The sequence below is a fragment of the Garra rufa genome, chromosome 18 (genome assembly GCF_049309525.1).
Source record: "Garra rufa chromosome 18, GarRuf1.0, whole genome shotgun sequence".
In the NCBI taxonomy this organism is placed as follows: domain Eukaryota; kingdom Metazoa; phylum Chordata; class Actinopteri; order Cypriniformes; family Cyprinidae; genus Garra; species Garra rufa.
Genome location: NC_133378.1, coordinates 33,140,178 through 33,156,720, shown reverse-complemented (window position 1 = coordinate 33,156,720; position 16,543 = coordinate 33,140,178). Strand labels below are relative to the sequence as shown.

The following is a 16,543-nucleotide window of genomic DNA, read 5'->3' as shown; positions in this document are numbered from 1 at the left end:
CCCACTCACTTATGTTACAAAATGTCCCATGTCAGGATGACACAATACACATACAGACATATTTGCATTTATTTTAAAGCATGGCAGTTGTTTATTATTTTATACTGCATTTTTATTCTTATTTAAACTCTAGAATGTAAAATACAACAATATTTGATTAGATCCAGCTAATGCAATGACAAGAAAAAATGCATCGCCACAGGATCAGATTTTCTTCCGGTCTGATGTTGCACATTTACAATGCAACGTTTCATGAGGAATGAATAAGAGTCCTGTACCCTGTTAAAACATTCCTCTGTTATTAGTTTCAATTGTGTGGCGACGAGACAGACAGAGACGGTCTTCGTGTATTACAGATAACCTAAACATTTTTTCACCGTTTAGACAGTGTTATGTGCTTTGTGCGTTAGATTTAAATGTTGATAAGGTTATTGATTACTCCTATTTGCAAAGATAAAACCATCGTTGTCTTCACAGACTGAAGAATGGACAAATCTTACAAATGGCAGCTGCATGGAAGTCCAAGGTCAAGGTAAAAAAACGCAGACAAACAGGGTCGTAATCAGAGTCTAGACAGACAAGAATGAACTTCACACTCGTATGCATGCAAACTCGCTGTACTTTGAAAGGCTTTGAGATACAACTTGGGAAAACGGAAAAGAAACCGGCAAACAATTCAAGTGCTCCCAAAGTAATTTCTAGTTTTTAAAGTGTACAGGCAACTGTTAAACTGTTACGAGTAGGAAGACAAATACGACTAACAATGCAGAAATCCCCTTCCGGTGAATCTGCTTTCTTCCTCTCGTATTTCTGTGAAGTGTTCCTCTGTATGACATGTTAATTATGGAGCTTCCAGCTTACTCGTCTGACTTATATTATCCAGATTTGTTGACATTAATTAAAGGAGCTACGCTACAAGAACCACGTTTGTCACAAAACTGAAAAAAATGTTTAGTACTAATACAATGATTTACAATGTTTGTTTACATTTTCTTCCTCAAACCAGCAAATTATTGTGAAAATAAAATTGTAAAGTAAGCCGCAGGCAAAAGAGTTTGTGGAACTTGTTACTTTATTACCGTATTTAGAGTAGGGCAGAACTTGCAGTAGCTTATACAATAGCTTACGCAGTAAACTAGTAATTTTACCTTTGATGAATTTTTTTCAAAAGCTCACTTTGATTTATTTGTCATTAATTGCAAACAACAATTTCAAAAGTTGATTTTTAACAATTAAATCGGGAACCATAACTATTAAATAGCAGTTATAACAAGTATAACACATCTTATTATAATAAAACAAAATCCAAAGTGATATGAAAAGAAATCTATTCGACAATGCAAATACATTCCTATTATTTAAAGAATAATTAATTTCATATTCAAGATCGCACTTTACACGCAGCAACGTTGTGCTCATGTTTTTTCTTCATGTACAAGTACAAGAAATTAATAATTCAAAACACACCAAAGAATGTGTTTGAATAAAACAAGTGTGAATATGGACGTATATTCATAAAACGATTTGAAATAGCGTTAATTTAAGACTTTAACACTATGTGCTATTCCTGTCTGTTATTAGTTCAAACATATCTATTTTAAAGCTACTGTTGTTTACACTTGTATAGGTTACAATTACATTAAACACATCTCCTCTCTAACACCGTATAATTATAATAATAATAATAATAATAGTAATAATAATAATAATAATAATACTGCGTATGTGCAATCTCAGGCTTAGTACTTCACAAGCCTGTGTTTGGAAATGTTTGCAAATCAGTTCAAACTACACTTAACCCTCTAACCAAAATATATGTACATTTTCGTCATTTTACTTTGTGAAATAGCCTACCAGATCCAATAAAGCAAAATTACAGTTCCATATTAGCAAGTATACAGTCAAATCAGTAAGCATTGTTTGAATAACTGTAGGAGCGCTAAAATGTGAGTCACAACACACTGCGCCTTTAAAATAGTGATCATAGTGTCAAATTGGAAGAGGATCTAGTGTCAGTTTGTGTCTATGTGAGCGTCCATGTGATTGGAGATGCGAGAAAGCATTTCTTATTTCAAATGTCCAATGATCGACTATTTAAATATTGCAAATATATATTTCTTTATAACACTGATGAATAAAACAAAAAAATCGCATAAGATATTTAACAAAATGCATAGCATACAAAGCAAATACAAATCAGGTTTATATGTTTCCTTACATTTGTGTTTATCTAGAAATGCACGTCTGTGTGTTTCAGTCTATGTTGCAAACAGCGCTTTCTAAAAACATAGTCTTTGACTTAGGTTTTCACTTTTCTGTTGCAAAGGAATCACAGGTGCACACTGAAATATAAATCTTCATACTATTCATTTTCGATTAAATTGGAATGGAATGCACACTGAATTATCAGCTTAATTAGAATAATCACAATCCCAAAATCAGAAATCTGAATTTATTTTCGAAAACTGACTTTTTAGCCCCTAGTTTAAAACTGATAAGGAGTAATATTTGGAAAATACATATTAAAATATCAAGTTCAAATTTTTAAAATGCCTAAAGAGAATAAAAAGTCTAAGGAAAGCATTGCCTGGGCAGTTATAAATTGAGATCTGTCAATTATTAATAAAAAGCACAAACCAATTGTATAGTTCGAACATCGTTGACGTAATCACACGAAAACATCTAAAAGCGACAATAATTTACAAAGAAATCGTCGGTCACGTGACAAATTCTTCTATAATGTCAAATCATATCTAATGGCACAAAGCAATAGATTTATTGAAACATTTCCATTTTCTGTTATTTTTCTATTTTTCACACCAAAACTTCAGTCTGTTTTCATTGCTCTGCTATTACGCGCCTAACTTACAATACCAACATTATATATACCTTATTATACAGGCATAGAGAGATCTCTCTATCAAACTGGTCCCAAATCTTCATTTAGACATATACATTTATTTAAGCATGTGTACATATAACATAAAACAAATGAAGAAAGGATTTTTTTCCAGCAAATAATTCTCTCTTTAAAACCCGCCTTATGCAAAAAAAAAAAAAAAAAAAAAGTATACACACATTCTTAAATAATAAATATTTGTTCCAATTTCTTCTGTTTTCGGATATGAAAACATGAAAATAAATTTTATGATAAAATAACAAACTGCAGTTTTGTTAGTCTGAGTTAAAGTTAAGGAAATCTGCCATTCAGGGATTTGGAAGCTGGATTGTTGTGGTTGAGCGTCTTACGTTGTCATGGAGTGGGGAAAAATCGATTGCAACATCGGTTAAAGCTCGCTAGTCCCAGTGCTATTAAAAGATGGCTTCTATTCTGGTTTCCAATGCACAGACCATTTCAAAACTCGTTCAGTGGTTTAGTCAAACAAAAAATAGACTGTTTTGTGTATATCAAATTAAGTTCACTCACTCGACATTCTTTGAGGAAAAATATTTATGACGAAACCTAGGTTGTTTTTTCCACCTGTTTATTTAATTATTTATGTGCGTTAAAAGTATGTACTTGTATCCTTCGCTCTATTACAAAACCTGACTTACAGGTAAAATTGATGCAAATAACATAAAAGCAGATTTTTTTTATTAACCAAGTAACAATGAATTTCCTAATAAAATATTTGACGTTGAACAAAAGTACAAAGTCCTTCAAAAGCGTAAAGGCAACCTGTTCTATGCCTTAATCATCACCAAAAATGCAAAGTGCTCCAGGCGTTTTAAAGCTACACCTTTGCCTCTACATGCACATTCTTGCGGGGCTGCTGCAGGCCTTGTTCAGGAATTGATTCTCCAATGGAAAAAAAAAATGTACATCTTGCAGAGTGCCGTGCCAACAGTTATGAATATGTATCAGTATGTCACTGCAGTGCCACAGTGCTGCTATACTATCAGAATTCAATTAAAATTTAAGCTAAAAAATAACAGTATAGCTGAGTGGATAGTACGACTAAACAGTCGTTCCAAACAAAACATATCAAACTCCGTTTTATCATGACCTTCCTTCTCCTTCCAGAAAGCTATACCGTCACTTTTAGAAAAGAAACAAATCCGTGCTAAATCTCGCATAGTTGTCAACAGAATATGGCCAGGCTAGGCCTGCGTCGATTCAGTCTCGGTGCAATGCGGTAAAAAAATCTGTGGCTGATATGAAGAACAGCATGTGAGCAATGAAGATGATCTTTTAAATCCGCGGTCAGAATGAATACTGCAAGAAACTGGAAGCATCCTTGCGTTTTTAATACAAAAACACACACAGACTAGGATGTTCATTTTTAACACAGAAGCCCGACAGTGCTTGCTTAGATTTCTTTGTTAGTTATTCATCACCTGCTTTGCAATTGTTGTTATAACAACCACCGGTTGCAAAATCGTATCAAAACCAGAAACAAACCACGAAAAACTGATTATGGAGAAGGTGAACCCATGTTTTTTTGTTTTGTCGGTCCATTTATGGTGACTGTATAGTAAAACTAGACATTAAAATCCAAAAGCACCTGACAAAGAATCTGATGCACGTATGACAATTCGACCTTGATTTTCTGCGTTATTTATTTATATTTAGATTTCTTTAAATTCAGACGGCTGCATTGAAATGACAACCAAAGGTCCGTTTGTCAGAGCGTCTATGCAGACAAAATGTCTCCCCCACTTTCAGACACGTCTCGTCGGAAGTCCAAGTTCAAGTTAAAGGAGGCGGTCAGTTCCTCTGCAGACATGTTAATTGCGGCAGCATGGCTCTAACTGTAGCTTTCTCGGTTTCTGACATATTTTCTTTTAAGATAGTCAAATAAAGTTTTCGTATTTCCTCCATATCTAACGGAATATACCGTTAAGATCTCAGAATGCATGTACCAGAAGTGGGATCTAAAAATGAACCATTATCTGTATATACTGGTGAGCTGGAATATTTTGGACCAATTTCATTGTATTGTTCTGTACAAGTAATGCTTCGAGATCCAGTTTTACGTGAAAGTTTCAAACTTAGCAATTTTGGGTTATTTCAGAATGTCTAAATCCTTAAGAAAGAAAGAAAAAAAGCAAAATATTACAGAAACCAGCTAGCAGCAATTTATTTTAAGTAACTTCTATTGTATACTGCAGAAGATAGGCACATATCACATGCTACATATCATACATAACCCACTGATATATAATAATATATAGCAAGGTTACTACTATAAAATCATTTTGACTACTATAAAGCAACACGTATCTTGAGCTTTATTTTAACAAAGGACCAAAAATAGTCAACTTTTGCGGCTTAAACACGAAAAGGAAATGCTATCGTCGTCTTTTCAACAACATGCAACATTTATTTAATTAGTACAGCTGCGAGTTCTTTGACGTTTGACAATGAGTTTTCCGTAGCAAGAACTACAAACAGCAAAACTAGAACTTGTACTTTCACAATAACTTGATACCGTCACAGCACTTTTTTAAATTATATTTCACAAGGCATTCAGTCGTCGTTGGATAACAACAACAACAACAAAAAAAAAAACCCTCGGATAATCATTCTGATCTACAATGCTTTATCAAATTATAACTTCTTTATAATCGTATAAAATAACTACACGAAGATAAGAAACCAAAGTTTTCAAACCTGATTAAGCGCTGTTTTGATATTTATCTGGGCAGGTTACACTCCTGAAATATCCGGCATCTAACAGCATCTTATGATGTCGATACACTCGTGTAGGTACGTTTTCACACCACCTTTCTCTCTAAAATGTACAAACTTGCCAAATTTAAACAAATATAAGTAATAGCCTTTTAGAAGTTACATGACACATTTGCACATTTTCCAAGACAAAATAACACTTTATACCGAAATTTCATGTTTACAAAAGTTTGATGTTGGTTCTTAATTACAAAAAGGTGCAAACAATAATGTGCAGAAAATGCAGGAAAACCAAAGTAATGTGCAGGACATTGATGATTTCGCTTGAGAAGAGTGGACAGCTTCACTCCTCAGGACAAAACCACCATGACCAAACATACAAACAGTCATTGATCATCGAGGAAACTACACACCATAATAGGAACCCAGGGGATGTGTGTAAATTTAGATATTATTATTAAATGTGGAGTAAATATCTATTATGTAAAAAATATATTGAGTGCAGTTGTAAGTAAAATACGATCCCTCTTTATTATGTTTTTTTTTAATTATAAAGGTTTGAGAGTTCTGCAAAGGACATGCAAACTTAGACACTCAGTGGTGTGCGTGCATGTATAAAAACAAAAACTGACGCGCGCAGAGCTGAACTGTGAAATGTGGGTACTAATTAATGTACAGAAAAGCACGGATGAGAGCAAAAAATCTGCCAATGTGACGGCATATTCAGCAAGTCTGGTGGAAATCTCTGGAATAACACAAAGATGAGCCTGCAAGCAATATGCTATTTTTCAGCTACCTCTCAGATTCATTATACATACGACGCATTCTCATCATGCAAAGTATGTGGAAACAATGAAGTGCGGTGGTCATTCTAGCCTATACTTACCTTCAATTTATCACAGTGGACTAAATTATTTTTGCTATAGGGGCATATTAAACCTAATCTTCCATGGTATACTTTTAGCTAATCTCTGGTACCTTGATAGGCACTAAACCAAACTGTTATATTCCTTCCATTCATTTTAAACTGTTAACTGTACAGTTAATTCTTATCTTTAGAACATGAAAATTGTTGGATACAAAAAAGACCAGAACAGCTGAATTACTGTGTGTTCACAAAACATTTTACATAAAGTTGCAAACTACATCACAAATCCAACCTATTCAGACATAAAGAACATTTTAGCTCTGAATTGACTAGAAATGATATATTCTATATTTTGTTACATTTTGGAAAACTACATTTATGCTATAACGGAACAAAACAAGAAATCATTAGTGGTTTGTTATTGTTATTCACCGCTCTAATGGATGTGCATTCGAACAGTCCTTGCAATTAAATATGTATCTCAGGAAAAAAATCGCTTCGAAAATTACCAGAATTTGATTTAATCCTATTTCTAGGTAATCTTAACAATTATTCTCCCTCTGCATTTTACATCGTTTAACAAAACATGCTATGATGAAGGTCAAGGTTGCACAAGTATTGCCCTTGAAGACTGCATTTAGTACAAATACATGAAAAGCTTCGTTGAGTATTTGATTTTGACTTAGAGTATAGATCTTTAACATAAGTTCAAATAAAAAACACGTTTTTTACGTTTATCAAAACAATACATTCCGAAGCTGTACATCGACTGTTTTCTCAAAATCTAAAATATGATATCATTATACTAGAACAGTCAAAAGTCAAAAAATACTTGTGCCGTTTTTTTTGTGTCCGACCATTTTCTATCCACATTAGTTCCAGATTTACAGTTGAGGAAAAAGGAGACAGCGGGTCCTAATCAATATATTGGCAAGAAACTATAACTATTTAGCCCTGTCGGGGAGCATTTGATAAAATGTAGCTCTTTGGACACCTATTCAATTTGATGTACTAAATGAAAATACAGTTAAAATCGCACCGGACCACTGAAATGTAACAATTTTTAAACTAACAGACAGAAATAGGCATAAATCCATATGCACAACAATGTCCCATACGCACTTCAAGGGTAAATTACGCATTTTTAAAAAGTGCGTTTCAAAAAATAATTGCTTTTGTCATCTAAATACGTTGAGATATGAAATGAATAGATTCGGGTATAAAATCGATAAGCACTTGATTCATATTCGGCTGGCCAGGGACAACAAGTAAAGTTCAAGTTCAAAGTCTTTCACAGCAGACAGCCAAGGAGAACGCGCAAGGAGACCCCTTCACCTCTTACAAAATAAATCACAGTATGAATGCGCAACTTTTGCATTCAGGTTTTAAAACATGTTTCTATGTGCAATCTTTTTTTTTAACTTTAAGTTGAATAAATTGGAATTCCATTTATATATAGAAAAACATTTATTAAAAACACGCGTTTGCAATTTAATCAATATGCTATTTTCAAAAATACATTTCACAGGCTGATAATTGATTAGAGAAATCACATGAGGACAGCGCGAAAGTAACGTCCTCAAGTTTTTATATATATAGCTTACCCACATGGTCAAATGCAGAGATGCATTTGACCAATTTCGCCAACGTCAGTCTTGATCCAAACAACAACTTTGGGCTGTCTTTTGGACTGTTTTAAGTTTGATTATACGCGCAGCACTGAATGTGTTATTTTTGGCCAATGGCACCTAAAATTGCAGCTTCACAAACCTTGTATAGCGAAATAGGGTTATACTTAAAACAGTAAGTGATACTCATCACCTCTCCAGTTTAACAACATTGTATCATTCAAAACTCAGTGTTTAAGTGTTCCCTATTTTCTCATTTACAACCAATATTTTGAGATATTATAGACTTGTAAAAACATCTCTCAATAAAAAGTGTACTTATTTTCTTTTGTTTCCTAACATTAGATTCCATTTCAGCATAAAGAGACCAGAATAATACGGCAGTTCCAGTTCAAAACTTTATTATACTTTAGTGATAATCTGGGGAGCCACGAACGTGAAATATCTTGGATCATTTCGACTAACGGTTTAAAAGAATACGTGCATTGAAAATAAAATTAATTATAAACAGTTTACGTTTTTTGATCCCATTATCTTAGTTCCAATTCGATTGTTATACCTTAAAGGTCTTCAGTATGGATTTCTTCTAAATACAATTATCAACTTCAAACCAACACTCAAAAATGTTTCTTAAATACCTCCACAAAACGAAAATTCGCTTTCGCAAATGAGAACCGGTTTGAAATACTTTAAATAATGAAACTTAAACGCATGGATGGATAAACCTATCGTGACATTACTCGGCTATACAAAGGCGTGGACCGGTCATCAGATAAAGCCATTCTACCCTGAGTTCCAAATAAACATTTTTAACTATACTAAATGTGTGTGCCTCCAGTCCTCCGATTGGTTTTATTGATTTAATTGGTATGTTTAAAGACCTATTCTTGTTTGGATAAAAGTTGTTTTTCTCAGTCAAGCCGTCTATAAATGCAAAGTAAATACAAACCAAATGTAATTTGAAATTAAAGCTTTTTTATTAACATATCCAGAGTGGTTATGGGGCATTGAAAAACCGCATTTTGCAACATTTCATCCTGCGTGGGATTTTATGAAGAGTCCTGCAGAAGTGAAGAGTTGTGATTTTAAATTCGCCTATATCAACACAGCGCTCGCTCAGTGTCCTTAATTAATCCTGTCCTTAATTAGATAATTAACGCATCCTGCTGCTGTAAAATAATGTGCATGAGTGAGATATTAAATGCTTGAAAGGACTTAACACGACTGACGACGGCAATAATGTACAGTCTCCGAACGCTGGACAATATGTACGTGACTTAGCCTACTGTCATTGAGAGAGCTGGGATGCTGGTGTACAAGAACGTGACGGTCTGCAAAGTACAGCAAACAACTAAAGGATGGAGACAAATCAAACAAGTTCTTTTAAATGATCATGTTTCCTGGCAAAACAAACTAACTCAATACAGCCTCATTATATTATAAGAATGCTTGCAGATTATAGATTTGGTACAGTCCCTGTTCCTTATTTGCTTCAAGTCTGAGGCATACTGGACGACTTTCAAAGGAAATCTGAGGACTAAAAATTTTCCAAACATATTTTCCTCACTCAGTATGCTTCACCACTAAATACTGAGATGACAGTGAATGTAAGTGGACACTTCATAAGTGATGGAGCTGCAGGGCTCAGCAAAGGTTCATTGTGGTCAGCAGTAAAATCAGAGAATCAGCTGGTGGGGTTTAGTGTAGTGTTTGATGAAACTCCACAACACAGACGTCTTGCAGAGATCTTAGATCGCTATTGCAGGGTGTTCGAGATCACTGTTGAATCTGACACAGCAACTGAATGAATGAATGAATGGATGGAGAACAATACAAAGATGTACCTGCCATGAACAATTCACTAACAACTTAAATTATGTTCATTAAATTAACACCCATTTCATTAAATTAACATCTGCTGCTCTTGTACCAGTAGGGGTGGGAATATTTTGGTTCCTCACGATTCGATTAAAATTCGATTCACGATTTTATCACGATTCACAATCAAATTTTTTTTGCGCACACTGGACATCAAACGCACCAGTATTTTGATACAAAAACACACCAGTCTATATGGGTAGTCTTGACTCAATAAATCAGTGTTTTCTATTAACTTTCTAATAAATCAAAAAATATTTTACACTTCCATTAGCGATGTGCCCGAATCCGAATACTGCGTTCAGAAAGGAAATTACACTGAAGGTTACTAGAAAATATTTCAGTGCTTTCTCTGGCAATTATACTGTATATAAATTGCGGGCATAGGGTATGCATTGACGTCACTTTCCTACCGGAACACGCCCCCTCAGTCGTACTGAGTGGCAAAAGAGCTGCTGAATGAATGCATTTAATAGGGAAGCTGCGAAAACGCAAGTAAAACAAACGATAATCAGTTTAAACTAAAAACCAATGCTGCCACTCGGTCTTTCTGCCACTTAGAGCCGCAGTTACTCCAGATGACAGTGACTTCACGTGCATACCCAATGCGCGCAGGCTTTTTACTTTCACTTTGGAGATCCACAAAATCACAGTATTGTCTATAACTACAAAGCAGCAGTACTTACCACACATTTTACAAGATTAGATGTTTGTCAGTGGTGCTCAGAATCTGCAAATCATTCGCCATCGTCAGTCATCTCTCCTTACTTTATTTACATAGTAAGTGAAATTTTATGTAATGTAATTTAGCAGGCAACTGCTAGCAAGCGCTTACCATGTCCCTTTAGTGGCTCTGTAGAAGGCGTTGTTTGTTTTTCCGTGTCTTTCCTGATATTTGGGCTACTTCCATAATAACAAAAGATCCATAATAACAAAATTTCCCATAATAGCAAAAGATAAATAAAATATTTTTCCAAACATTTGCTCTAGCTGAAAATGGGGCAGGATGTACACTGATAAAAATTATTTTGTGGTGAAGTAAATAATACAGAAAAACAAATGCAATTTTTTACATTAATTTAGTTCAGGCAAGAATTAAAAAATAAATTTGGCCACAAATAATTAATAAGGTTAAATTTTTTGCTGTTCTCGAGATTTATTTACAATGTTTTATGGTTGCTAGGTTAAGTAACGTGCTGTTTTGTAACATCAAGAGCTCATTTTCTACTCAAAATGACCCATTCATACTCAAAAACTATTCACTGATTGTTACCGTCATTGTGTATTATGTGCCAAGTACTGAGGTCACTGTGTTCATTTGGTTAGTACATTGAGTCAACATATAACCTTAAAAACAATAAGGAGCTGTCCACTTGCTTACGTACATGTTTGTAAGTGAACCACAAGCTTTAATGGCATTTTTCCCCCAGTGCTATGATGTTTGAGTAAAGTTTACAAACCGTGGCTGAGTGAATTGTACTTCAGGACTGCAGGGTAAACTTAAATTAATTAAAAAGAAATTACTCATCAAACTCTAACTGTACACGTTAAATGTACTTATTTCCTTTGCTAATTTAACTTAACTTAGTTAAGTAGATTTTACTTAATTCCAAACTTTAAAAATGCGTGCAAAGTAAATTTACTTAATGTTTTTTTCCAGTGTAGGCTATTTGTTTTCCCTCCTCCATTGCTGTTTTATTCTGACAAGACCATGTTATTGTTATTATAATATTATTATAATATTAATTAGAAAATCGATTTTTTAAATTTTTGTGAACTGATGTGTATCGCTTTTTATTATTAATATTTAAATAAACTAAATCTCATTTAGTCTTTAAATCACAATGAGGATTTGTGCTAAAACACCAAGTCAACAGCAGTGCTTTCATCCTTGTAATTTCCACCAAACCTAACAACAAACCACCAGTTTAATATTAAATGCTTTTTTCTTTGGATTTCCATCAGGTGTTCCTGCACCAGGCCAGTGTTCAAACTACTCACAGATTTACCCTTATCATGTGAAGACAAGAATTTGCAAACACCTCGAAAAGAAAATCATTTTTAAATAAGTAATAAAAAAACTGGATAAAGTAAACTTTTATTTTCCACTTAACTCTTATGGGGTGACTCAGATCACGCGAAACCCCCTCAATTTTGAACACTGAACTAGAATTACACAATATCCTGAATTACTTTACATCCCAAACATTTATCTAATCCAAGAACAAAAAAACTGAACGCTTGCTCTTGTGTATGGTAATGGTTTGGCTACCCCAATCTCTTTGTCATCAGTCTGGGCAAAGTACAAGCAAAATCACTAACTAATAGCATATTTTGTGAGAAAGAGTATTTTATAAGCAGTTAAATTGTTCCAATAATACAACTGTCCAAATAATTGTGGCTGAAAGTGTATGTTATTTTACTGTGATAATAGTTTTGACATGCAATTCTGCAAGTCATTATTTAGGTTAGACTAATTGTTGTATAATATTTTATTATGTGTGATATTATCTTTGTCATTAATTTGCGATCTGTTTTATGTATTTATTTACTTTTGTGCAGCACCTTGGTCAAATCTGTCTCATTAAATGTGCTATATAAATCAGTAAAACTAAACTAAGTCATTTCACAATGATACAAGTATTTTTAAATGCTTTGTAACATTACAGGATAAAAGCACTATCAAAGTTGGTTGAGTGACCAAGGTATGCAAGGAGGTCTATAAAACCTGGAAAATCTGTTAGCATTCCTATTCATTTCAGTGGCAAATCTTTGTACATAGCACCACAGAAGCTTCTGAGGTGTAATACTATCTGACTAAACAATCTGGAGCTGCAAGATAATGATAACATAGATTTCGATCAACCATAAGAATGCACTTGGCCTCAAATCCTTCACTAGCAACTATCCTGTATTGTGATGCAAAGGGCACCAGACTAGGAAAAATATAAGTCAATTTGACAAAAACTATCATACAATAGTCAGGCACTATCTATGTAGTCTCAGCCTCAGGCGTCACGCCCACGGAACGTGGGCTAAACTCTGATGCATATGGTACACTTAACTGGAAACACTTCAGGAATGTCGAAGTCGTCATCTGATTAGTTGAATTTGATCGGATATCCGGAACACGCGGGTGTCGCGTTTATTTTCGGTCCGCCGGGAAACAAAGCGCAGACTGATTTACTCGCGTTTTGCTAAAAGGTGCTTATGCAGACGTCGTTGTTGTTATACACATTTGCGACGTTCGCAAACAAATTACTGACTTACTGCTTGTTCTCCCTCTTCTTCGTTAACTTTCAATGCTGGTTATTTCAATGACTGACTTGTTGAATGCCAGTCTGTTGTTGTGGGGGCATTTCTACACCCCGAAACGTGACGCTGAACGAAACGAACTGTGATTGGTTGTTTGACATGTCGGTCAAACGGCCTTATGGGCGGGCCTTGGCCAATTAAAGCTGCCATGAATTCCAGACCTTCAGCCGTCAGTCTGAAGGTCTGGCTACGCGAGACTAGGCACTATGCAATCTGGCCAAACCTTGACCTTTAGTAATATGCACCAAGGACTAACAGTGGTTTGCATAAAATTGTAGTTCACTCCAATTACTATACAATACTGAGGTGCGTACCACTATCGTAACTAAACCGAATTAACCTGTATTTTTGTTTTTCAACCACTGATCAGGCAAAGTCATTGCTTGTCATTTGTTAAACGAGTTAGATGGGTCACATGCTCAAAGAAATACCAATGTCTTAATGTTGACTCTGCATTTGAACTGGGATATGAGAACATACTTTAACACTGAAAAAACTTACACACTTCAGCTTCAAGAAAATCAGCAATAAAAATAGCAACACATGTTATCCTGTTAATATTAGCCACACAGTTGTATTATTAGGAAAAATGTTTAAAATTTTTTTAAAGCATATTTACAAAAAAAAGGATTGCTAGAAAAAAATAAATATATCAATACCCAAACTTCAACACCTACTACCATGTTCAAAAAAAAATATGAATACTTCAATTCAAACATTGCAGAAACGTAATAGCTCAGTATGTGGTTGTACAAGGCTTCAACACTTTCAAAAAAAAAAAAAACAAAGAAAGTAAAACGTCAATGGTCTCAAAATGAAAACGTCTTTGTTGATTGCATTTCTGCCATCTAGGTCCATGTGGGATAAGGCGGAACTGGCATTCTGTTGGTATGCACACCTTTTCTGATAGTAACTAGATTGTGGAGCGTTTTAATGGCATTGTATTAATGCACCTTACTAGCTACTTTATAGGATTTATGTTTTTATAGATATTTTATATCCATAAAAAGCGAGATAAACGACCAGGGAACACAATAAAAGTGCCTTTAAACAAAAAGTGTGATAACTAAACAGCTCTGCAAACTGTATTTTTTACTGAGGTTCTAGGCAACACTGCGTACAGATATGTATCACAAGGAAACACAAAGTAATAATACACTTTTAATGTGGTGACAAAGATACTAGACTCAATCTGTCAGAAACCTCCCTCAAATGCCAATTCTGTCGATTTCTATCATTCTTTCCCAGTGACGTGTCCTTGAAATTAGAGCTAGAGTGGAGACTTCATGCAATGGTGAAGTTTACAACTATTCCATTACACCACAAGCCTGTACGCTACAAGTCAAAAGTTTTTGAAAAGTAAGATTTGTAGTTTTTTTTAAAAGAATTTATTTGATCCAAAATACAGAAAAAGGAGTAATATTGTGAAATATTTTTTACCATTTAACAGAACTGCTTTCCATTTGAATATATTTTTAAATATTTTAAAATGTAATTAATTTTTTTGATCAAAGCATTGATCACATGATCCGTCAGAAATCATTCTAATATGCTGATTTGCTGTTCAAGAAATTATTATCAATATTTAAAACAGTTTAGTACATTTTTTTCAGGATTCTTTAATGAATATAAAGATCCAAATATCAGCAAGCTTTTGTAACATTATACACTATACTATTCAAAAGCTTAGAGTCAGTATAATTAGTATTTGTTTATTTATTTTTTGGGGGGAAAGAGATTCTAGAAATTAACACTTCTTAGCAAGGATGCTTTAAATTGATCAAAAGTGATGATAAAGACATTTATAATTTACAAAAGATTTCTATTTCAGGTGAATGCCGTTCTTCTGAATATTTTATTCATCAAAGAAACCCGAAACCTCTTTTTTGAGCAACAAATCAGAAGATTAGAATGATTTCTGAAGGATCATATGACTGGAGAAATGCTGCTAAAAATTCAGCTTTTAATTCACAGGAATAAATTATGTTTTAAAATATATTCAAATAGAAAACTGTTATTTTAAATAGTAAAAATATTTCAAAATGTTACTGTTTTTGCTGTACTTTGGATCAAATAAATGCAGGCTAGTGAGCAGAAAAGATGTCAAAAAAAAAAAAAACATTACAAATCTTTCTGTTCCAAAACTTTTGACTGGTAGTGTAAATCTAACCATATAATTTTACACATTTGCATGATAATAGAAAAAGGTGGTCTAGTTATGATGTCATCTAGAAATCAATACACTGTTGTAAAGATCAAAATAAATAAAATGGCACCACCACTTCTTTTTCCCATATGTTAGCCGCCATGTCAGCATTCTATAATCAAGTCTAACATCACTCCATAAAATACTATTCTGATTTGCACCATTTGTCCTTCATATAAATGATAAATCACAGGCTATGCAAAATCAGTGGATGACTTCACCCCTCCAGGGTATTTATAAGAAAGAACACCGATACGGATATGAACCTAGAAAACACATTTACAGACCTTCTTATCACGACAAATACTGGAGAGATAATGTTAATGCCAATTTTTTTCCTTCACGTAAAGTATTTCTGATTCAAAAAGTAGTGTTATGCATTTCAGTGATTCAAAAAATGAGCTACAAAACAATGTGAACCATTTGAGTTTAATTTGATTAAACATTTGAAATAGTGTAGGAAAATATTTTTTTATTTTATTATTTTCCATTTACTCCATTTTGATTTGATTTTGGGCCATTGTGCTTTCTAACAAGCAGATAGAAAACATCCAAAATACAAATTTAAGTGCTTATTCTATAACTAAAACTTTGTGTTTGTAGATTTCACTTAAAATTCACATCAAAATTGCCAGATCTAACCAGATTTCACTGCATCAAATTTTCTATGAAAAAGAAACAATGAATTTCGAACTTGGCTTCAACAAATGTTCAAATGTATAATTTGGAAAGGTATGCAAATTACTGCATATTTAATTAGATCATGCCTAATTTGCATATTTACATATAACATTTCAGAAAACTTGTAATACAAAATACAATTGTCTTAATGTATTGTGATTAATCAACTAGAAAAATATGATATATATATATATATATATATATATATATATATATATATATATATATATATATATATATATATATATTAGTGGTGGGCCGTTATCGGCGTTAACGTGCTGCGTTAACGTGAAACTCTTATCGCGCGATAAAAAAAATATCGCCGTTAATCTATT

General features: G+C 33.7%; 1 long non-coding RNA gene across 1 annotated transcript in view; it reads left to right on the top strand.

Annotated features, from left to right (window-relative positions):
• The first annotated feature begins 323 nt into the window (after positions 1–323).
• The window catches only part of LOC141291418 (uncharacterized), a 22,182-nt gene continuing 5,962 nt past the window's right edge, over positions 324–16,543 (top strand). The window contains exon 1 of the long non-coding RNA XR_012340333.1: positions 324–532. This is a non-coding gene — a long non-coding RNA (uncharacterized lncRNA). The remainder of the gene's footprint in view (positions 533–16,543) is intronic.